We start from the raw sequence: 9,410 nt of genomic DNA, 5'->3' as shown, positions 1-9,410 counted from the left end.
AAGCGGAGCTTGCCCATGCAGTCAACCGGCGAGAACATTCGGTGCCCACTGTGGAGCACGATAAAACTTGATCCCATCTGCATTTGTGATTGATCTTTTCGACGTGATGAGAAACACAAGGCAAGGCCCGCATGGATCTAAAGGAAGTGATGCCCCCGTCTTACAGCAAGTCATGGATGCCATGAGAGCTCTCCAAGAGGCCAACAAGGAGCACAGACAAGAGCATGATTGGATCCAAGAGCGGATCAAAGAAGAAGTCAGGGCTGAGCAGGAGAGGCTACGAGCGGAATCCAGTGCTGAGTAGGAGAGGCTGCAAGTGGAAGCCCAAGCTGAGCAAGAGCTTCTAAAGAATCGCCTAATGGCAGAAATTGAGGCATCTTGAGAAGGAATGGAGGGGCACGCGCAAGCCAATGCGGAGTTGTGCAAAACCAATGAGGAATTACGCAAAATCCTGCACCAACGTGTCCAACGTTCCAACAGGGAAGGATCTCTAAGCTTGCCAGTGAGGAATAATGCCAAACCATTCTTGAAGGAGATCGTGGATCAGCTTGTGTCAGCTCATTACATCACACAGAAAATAGCCTTTGTCACGGGGATAGAGGACCCTGAAAATCACCTTACATCATTCAACTTTCAGATGATTATATCTGGAGGAACGGATGCCATCCAATGTAAAATATTCATGGGCACTTTTATAGGTACAAGCCTACAATGGTTCAATGGGATACATGATGGTCAGATCACCTCTTTCTCTCGGTTTTCAACTATGTTTAAAGAGCAGTTCTCCTCCAACAAGGTCAAACGCCTTAGGATATATAACCTCTTTAGCGTGAGGCAAAGGGAGGGAGAACCGTTGAAGGATTACCTAAATAGGTTGAGTGCACTTACGGTAAGACTTCAAATGCATGATGAAGATATGATGATCGTCGCTTTCAAGCAAGGTATAGCGGCGGGACCATTCAACAACTCGTTAATCAGAAATCCAATGGAGACATTTTCAGAGATATGAGAACGAGTTATTGCTCACATCAAAGCAGAGGAGGTCGTAGTTAGAAAGAACGACAACTCGCATTTAAGGCAACCTAGGCCTAAGTAAAACGCTCGAGTTCGGCCCTTGCGAGTCAACGAAACATCGAAAGAGAAGAGAACGAACTCAAGGTACGTGCCATACGTAGCCAAGAGGGATGAGCCCAAGACAAAAGGCTGGAAGGAGTCAGATACTCGACCCAAATTTTGAGTGCCCTGCAAAGTATTGTTGAGTATGCCAGGGGTAGCAGACAAGCTAAAGTTTCCCCATAAGATAGACCAAAATTTGGAATCACGAAGAGATGCCTGGTGTGAGTTCCACAAAGCATTTGGGCATAATGTCGAGCGATAAATAGCTTTGGGCCACCAATTGGCTAGCTTGGTAAAGGAAGGGTTATGAAAATAGTATCTTAAGGCTGACTAGGGAGAGCCAAAAGGAGAGGTCGCTCTCAGGGACCAAGTACACAAAACACCAGTTCATGGAGAGTTGAACACCATCTCGGGAGGATTTTTAGGAGGAGGAAACTCTGCTTCCAAACGTAAGTGATATGCACGAGCAATGATGTCCCTAGAGGCGAGGAAACCAGATTATCCCCCGGAGCCGACTCTCTGCTCCGCGAGCTCCGACCTGGAAGATGTGGTTCCTCACGAGAATGATCTGGTGGTGATATTTGTTGTCATTGTAAGAAGGAAGGTGCACAGAGTCTTGATTGATCAAGGGAGTTCAACTGATGTGATGTTCTGGGGAACATTCACTAGCCCGCAGTCGTCCCCTGACCATCTGAGGCCATATTATGGATGCTTAGTCAGCTTCGCAGGAGATTAGGTAGAAGTACGAGGGTACGTTGAGCTAAGGACGACCTTCTCTGACGACATCGTGACCAGGACGATCACCATCAGGTACATCGTTGTTAACGCGTCCTCTGATTACAATTTTCTTTTGGGGTGACCTTCCTTGAAGAGATTGGGTGCAGTGGCCTCAACGACCCATATGAAGATGAAGTTGCCTTTTTTTTAGGGAGGAGTCATTACCATAAAGTCTGACCGAAGATGGCGCGAAAGTGCTACCAGACTAGCCTGAAGAATAGAAGAGGAACTTATGCAATCACTGTTTAGGAAAGAGAGCTAGAATGGATTGCGGACAGAATTCATCAATGAAAGGGGACCTAGACCTACTGGAGAGGTTTAGAAAAGGGAGTTAAAAAGGAAGAACTTTAAGCTCAACACCTCTTTAGGATAAGAGCTTGAGGATAGGATAACTAATGTGATATCAAAGAACATGGGTGCTTTCTCATGGTCGTCCCCAGACATGCCCGGGATAGACCCAGACTTCATATGTCATTGGCTTACCATTGATGACTGTGTCAAGCCAGTGGTCTAAAGGAGAAGGAAGTGCAACGAGGATAATTGCCTCATCTTCCGAGAAGAGACTTCAAAGTTGTTAGTTGCTGGCCACGTAAGGGAGATTCAATATCCTGAGTGGCTGACAAATGTTGTGTTAGTAAAGAAGGCCAATGGGATATGGAGAACGTGTGTATATTTCATCGACTTGAACAAGGCTTGTCCCAAGAATCCTTGGTTGACAACGCCTCGGGTTGTTGGTCTTTAAGCTTCCTGGATGCGTTCTCGAGATACAACAAGATCCGTATGCTCCTGAGGGACGAGAGTCAGACGACCTTTATGGCCGAGTTCGCCAACTATTGCTACAAGGTCATGTCCTTTGGCCTTAAAAATGTTGGCGCTACCTATCAAAGGCTGATGGATCGGATCCTCGCCACGATCCTCAAGCGAAACGTACAGACATACGTATGTAGACGACATGGTCGTCACGTCAAAAGAAAAGGACCAACGTGTTGCCGACCTGGAAGAGCTATTTAGAATAATAGCAAAGTACAATTTGAAGTTTAATCTATATAAGTGCGTATTTGAGGTGGAACTTGGGAAGTTCCTTGGTTTCATGCTAACTGAGAGGGGCATAGAGGCGAACCTCGACAAATGCGATGCAATCATAGGAATGAGGAGCCCAACCAATATTAAAGAGGTCCAACAGTTAACTGGGCACATGGTCGCCTTGTCTTGCTTCCCTTCAGCCAGTGGCGATAAAGGGTATCCTTATTCCAATGCCTAAAGAAGAATAACCATTTTGTGTGGACCAAAGAATGCGAGGAAGCCTTCACCAAGTTGAAAGAGTACTTGGCGAGTCCCCCTGTTCTTGGTAAGCTAGTCCCAGGTACCCCTATTTGATGGAGGAGGGCCAAGCTCACCACCCCATAGAAGACAAGAGCCAAGTCTAGAACGTCTAGAGCCAAGTCTAGAACGTCTAGAGCCAAGTGGGGAGCGTCTAACACAAGGTGAAGAGCGTCTACCCCAAGATGAAGGGCGTCTAGAAAGGGAGCGTCTAGGAGGAAGACTAGAGCGTCTAGGACCTATCACTAGGTCCATGGCCAAGCATCTCCACGCATATTTGGGTCAAGCTACGGATGGTAGAGAAAGGAACTTGTACATGCTACATGAAGGCCCATTAGGGGTAGCTTAGTATTTAGTGTAGTGTTGAAAAGCATAAACTTGTCTCCTTTTGATTTACCCTAGATTGCTCACGGTTTCTAGAAGATTTCTCCCACTAGGACCGGCCATGTGCTCCATGTGCCCATGTGATGTAATTTGCATTTAATTTTGATTAGCATTAGGGTTGCATTATGGTCCTCCTTAGCCTATAAAAGGAGGAGCCTACACCTTGTATTTTCAAGATTGAATAGAGTATTGTTATGCTGCCCATTTAGTGTCATACATTACTCCTTGCCTAGCTTCTAGGTTTTAATCTTCATTTCACCACCTACAAAAGGGCTGGCCAAACCACCCCATGCCCACACTCTTCATGCAACTTCAAGGTCACCACACCTCCTAGGAGGACCTTGTCCATCTCCTCCATTAAGCTTCCGCACACCTTCAACCAAACATCCAAGAAGAGCTCATAGGAAATCCATCATTTGGTATCATGAGCTATGGTTCTTCAAAGATGAGTATCTCTTTGTCATTTTCTTTATGAGTTCTTCTTAAATCCGTGTTGTTCTTCATCTTCCATATTTGTCTTGCTGTTTTTTAATTTTTGTTTGTAATTGGTGTGCTGTTTGGAAATTCCAATCGGTGCATCTTGTTCAATTGTTCTTGAGCAATCTTTGTGCAATTTTTGGTAGGATTCCATATAGTTTGTGTTGCTGTTTTTTATTTTAGGTATTTGAGTCCTTATTGCAATTTTAATTGGTTCATATTGTGTTCATTTGAGTCTTTTAATTTCTGAATCTATATGTGTTTTGTCTAGTCATGTTTCTTCCAAAAATGTCATCAAATCATAGTAGTACTTTGTTTGGCTTATTTGTTTCTTGTTTTTGGTATACATGCTTGATCTGAATCTGTTGTGTTTTTGATCCTTTGGTGCTTTTTACTTTTAGCTTGAGTTCATATTTGTGTTTAGATCTACACAAATTCCATTTCACCAATTCCATTGTGTTTTTCTTTTGGTATATCTTGCTGTTTTTTCCAGATTTACAGAATCCCCTGTTTTGCATAACTCTGTGCTGGCTGTTTTGCTTAAGAAAATTATTTCCCACATAAGAAAATTCTGAGCCTCTGGATTTTGCAAGATTGAGGTGTTAGAGAAAAGACAAAAAAAGAATCAGTTCAAAAAACCAATAGAAAAAAATGATATATATTATAAAAATAGTGTGCAATCCTGACGCTACAACTGGCGTAACTGAGCACTGATTTTAGAAAATTTATTAAAAACAAATGGTGCATGCGTTTGGAGTGAAACCAACGCCAGAATTTTGTTTAGATCTTGATTTGTTTGCATATAAATTTTCAGAAGCAAATATTAAAAGGCCAGCTCAGCATAAATTAGTTAAAATCGCGCTCTATGGACCACAACAATTATTTCAGTGGTGCTGTTTTTGATTTTTGAAATCAAATCTAGTGCTATTCTATAGGTTCCATTTTGTGTGCCATCCTTTCTTTGAGTTCCTTTTTATTTGCTTGTCTAATTTCTTTGGAACTCTTTCTAGTTGTCACATTTAATTCCTTTTGTGTGGTACTGTTTTTCAAATTAATTTGTTTCTTGCTTTAATTCTTTGACCTCTAAGCTTGGTGGTGGATTAATTATCAATTGGTGCTTGATTGAGTGGGATTTGACTTGAGGGGAGTCTAGTTTGCTTAATAGGTGTTGGATTGAAGAATTAATTACCTAATTCCAAGAGGAACAAAGGCAAGGGGAAGAAACAAACACCTTATAAATACACCACATACATTGGAAGGCCCAACAAAGAAGAGACAACAAAAAGAAGTGCAAATAGAAAAATCAACAAAAGGGAGTTCATCTAATGTCTTTCAACTTAACTCTTGTTAATTACTTGTTTAATTACGCAATTAGACGGTGAGTGTGTCTTCAAGGGCTCCAAGTGTCCAAGAAGCCTCACCTAGGGCCGACTAGTTTAGAACTATCTAGCTTAGCAATTGTTAATTGTTTTAATTGCATCTCTTTGCTTTAATTAGCTACGCTTATTAATTGTCTTTGTATTGTTTAAAGCTTTGTTAAATTTGCTTGGTTGATTAGATAGTTTGCATTGTTTCTTGCATTCAAAATTTGATTTCTCCAACTTTATTGTGTTTTAAGTGGTTTACTAAGAGAAAGATTTGTGTGAAGATTTGGAGGAATAGTTTTTGGCTAAGGCAAGACTTGGTATTTAAGTAGTCCATTGTGACTCACCTCTCTTACCTGGAAAACTACCTTCTTTAACTTCCCTAATTTTTCTCAAAGTAAAACACTTCTATACACAAAACTCTAGTCATGTCTTCTCATTCTGCAAAGTCTATGGAAAGTGATATGAAGTCCATAAAATCCCTTTTGAAACAACTTGCAAAGGATGTTCAACTCATTTCCTATAGACAATTGGAGAACGAGTCTAAAATCAATGAACTAACTAGAGCAAAGGAAGAAAAATCACAAAATACAAAAAATTCTCATACTCATGCATCTCATTCAAGAGAAGATGAGTCTCTAGGGGAGGGTAGCCTTAGAATCAATGACTATTACCAACCACCCCCTAGAAGAAATAGGCAAAGGGAGCAAGAAGGCCCAAGGGAGGTTAGAGTAGACCTACCTCACTTCCATGGTAAGGAGAACGTAGAAATCTACCTAGATTGGGAGATGAAAGTAGAGCAACTCTTTGCTTGCCATAAGGTGAGTGAAGAACGTAAGGTACCCTTAGCCACCCTTAGCTTCCAAGGGAATGCCATGTATTGGTGGACCTCTCTCGAAAGAGAAAGACGTCTTCATAGGGAACCTCCCATTGAGTATTGGAATGACCTTAGGGGAGCCCTAAGACGTCGACACATACCCTCATACTACCATAGGGAGTTAATGGACAAGCTCCAAAGACTCCAACAAAAGAATATGAGTGTAGAGGAGTATAGGCAGAAAATGGAGCTCTATATGATGAGAGCATCCATTAGAGAAGAGGAGGACACCACCATAGCAAGATTCCTTAGTGGCCTTTCTCTTGAGATAAGAGATAGGGTAGAACTCCTTCCCTACCAAGACTTCAATGACTTGGTTCAACTTTGCATTAAAGTTGAACAACAAAATCTGCGCAAAACTTCAAGTCAAAGGGTGGGTTCATACTCTAGCTTTTATCCCAAGAAAGATTATAAAAGGGAGGGTAGTACATCTAGAGAAAAACCAAAGGAAACTACCAAGCCCTTAGCAAAAGATACCTCTACCCCACCCATCCGAACTAGGGACGTTAAGTGATTTAAGTGCTATGGAAGAGAGCATGTGCAAGCACAATGCCCAAACCAAAGGACTTTGTTTCTAAAAGGTGTAGACGAATACACTAGTGGTGAGGATGAGCCAAGTGAGAGAGAGGAAGGGGGAGAGGATGAGAGGGTAGCTCCATTAGAGGGAGAATTGCTAATGATTAGGAGAACCCTCAACAATCAACCTAGCACATCCATGGAAACACAAAGGGAGAACATTTTTCATACAAGATGTAATGTTTTAGAAAATATATGTTCCCTCATTGTGGATAGTGGGTCTAGTTGCAATTGTTGTAGTGCTAGAATGGTTGATAAGCTTAATCTACAAGTAGTTCCTCACCCAAAACCTTACAAATTACAATGGATTAATGAAAATGGGGAACTAAATGTAGATAAGCAAGTGGAAATCAAGTTTTCCATAGGGAACTACAAAGACAAAGTTTTATGTGATGTAGTACCTATGGAAGCTTGCCACATCTTATTAGGGAGACCATGGCAATTTGACAAGAAAACCTTGCATGATGGTCTCACTAACGAGATTTCCTTCACCCATAAGCATAGGAAGTTTGTACTTAGTCCTTTACCACACTCTCAAGTGGTGAAAGACCAAATACAAATGAAACATAAGAGGGATGAGGAAAAAAAAAAGAGTGCTAGAAAAAGAGAAAATCCTTAGGGATAGAAAGGCGTGGGAGAAGAGTGTTCCTTCCCACAAAGTTGCTCAACAAGAAAAGCCTTTTGAAAACGTCTTGGAAAATTTGCTTCTTGTTGAACAACCAAGCCTAATCTTTTGTAAAGGAACACTTGCATGCACTGCCACAAGTAATGAACTCATGAGTCTACCTCTTCAAGTGGAAAAACTTTTAAGTGAATTTGAAGATATATTCTCTAATGAGGGACCCATTGGACTCCCTCCCATTAGAGGTATAGAACATCAAATTGACTTCATTCCGGGGGCAAGCCTACCAAATAGGCCCGCTTATAGAACTAACCATGAGGAAACCAAGGAGATAGAGACACAAGTTCAAGACTTGTTGGAGAAGGGTTGGGTTCAAAAGAGCCTAAGCCCTTGTGCTGTACTTGTCTTGTTGGTGCCAAAAAAAGATGGAAAATGGCGTATGTGTTGTGATTGTAGAGCAATCAACAACATCACCATCAAGTATAGGCATCCAATCCTAAGGCTTGATGACATGCTTGATGAGTTACATGGGTCAACCATATTTTCCAAAATTGACCTTAAAAGTGGGTATCACCAAATTCGAATCAAAGAGGGTGATGAGTGGAAAACCGCTTTTACGACCAAGTTTGGATTATACGAGTGGTTGGTGATGCCATTTGGGCTCACTAATGCCCCTAGTACATTCATGAGGCTCATGTATACGTAGTAGTTTACTTTGATGATATCTTAGTGTATAGCAAAACCCTAGAAGACCATCTAAGTCACCTTAGGGAAGTTCTTCTAGTGCTTAGGAAAAATAGTTTATTTGCCAATAGGGATAAATGCACCTTTTGTGTAGATAGTGTAGTTTTCCTAGGTTTCATAGTTAACAAAAGGGGGGTGCATGTTGACCCCGAGAAGATCAAAGCCATCCGAGAGTGGCCCACTCCACAAAATGTAAGTGATGTAAGGAGTTTTCATGGGTTAGCTAGCTTCTATAGAAGGTTTGTGCCTATTTTTTCAAGCTTAGCTTCTCCTTTAAATGAACTTGTTAAAAAAGATGTTGCATTTTGTTGGAGTGATAAGCATGAGCAAGCCTTGCAAAGGCTAAAGGCTCAACTCACCAATGCACCAATTCTAGCTCTTCCAAATTTTTCCAAAACTTTTGAGATAGAATGTGATGTATCGGGAGTAGGCATAGGTGCGGTATTGTTGCAAGGTGGACACCCTATTGCATATTTTAGTGAAAAACTCCATGGTGCCACCCTCAACTATCCTACCTATGACAAAGAGCTTTATGCTCTTGTGCGAGCCCTAAAGACTTAGGAACACTACCTTGTGTCCAAAGAATTTGTAATCCATAGTGATCACGAGTCTTTAAAGTATTTAAAGGTCCAACACAAGCTCAACAAGAGACATGCTAAATGGATGGAGTTTCTTGAACAATTTCCTTATGTAATCAAATACAAGAAAGGAAGCACCAATATAGTGGCCGATGCTCTTTCAAGACGGCATACACTCTTTTCAAAATTAGGTGCCCAAATTCTTGGATTTGATCACATAAGAGAGCTTTATCAAGGGGATCAAGAAATTTCATCCATCTATGCCCAATGTCAACATAGGGCGCAAGGAGGTTACTATGTGGCCGAGGGATATCTTTTAAAGAAGGAAAACTTTGCATTCCCCAAGGCACACATAGAAAGCTCCTTGTCAAGGAATCACATGAAGGAGGACTCATGGGCCATTTTGGAGTTGATAAAACTCTAAACATTTTGAAAGAAAAATTTTGTTGGCCACACATGAGAAAGGATGTCCAAAGACATTGTTCTAGATGCATATCATGTTTAAAAGCAAAGTCTAAAACAATGCCTCATGGACTCTACACCCCTTTGCCGATTGCAAATGCTCCTTGGGAAGA

At 41.5% G+C, this 9,410-nt stretch overlaps 1 pseudogene; it reads left to right on the top strand.

Annotated features, from left to right (window-relative positions):
• The first annotated feature begins 6,226 nt into the window (after positions 1-6,226).
• Positions 6,227-7,510, top strand: LOC150027989 (uncharacterized; annotated as a pseudogene).
• The last annotated feature ends 1,900 nt before the right edge of the window (positions 7,511-9,410 follow it).

The sequence above is a fragment of the Phaseolus vulgaris genome, chromosome 4 (assembly GCF_051622355.1).
Source record: "Phaseolus vulgaris cultivar YP4 chromosome 4, ASM5162235v1, whole genome shotgun sequence".
Classification (NCBI taxonomy): domain Eukaryota; kingdom Viridiplantae; phylum Streptophyta; class Magnoliopsida; order Fabales; family Fabaceae; genus Phaseolus; species Phaseolus vulgaris.
The sequence above is the reverse complement of the archived record's forward strand: the minus strand, read 5'-3'. Positions and strand labels throughout refer to the sequence as shown.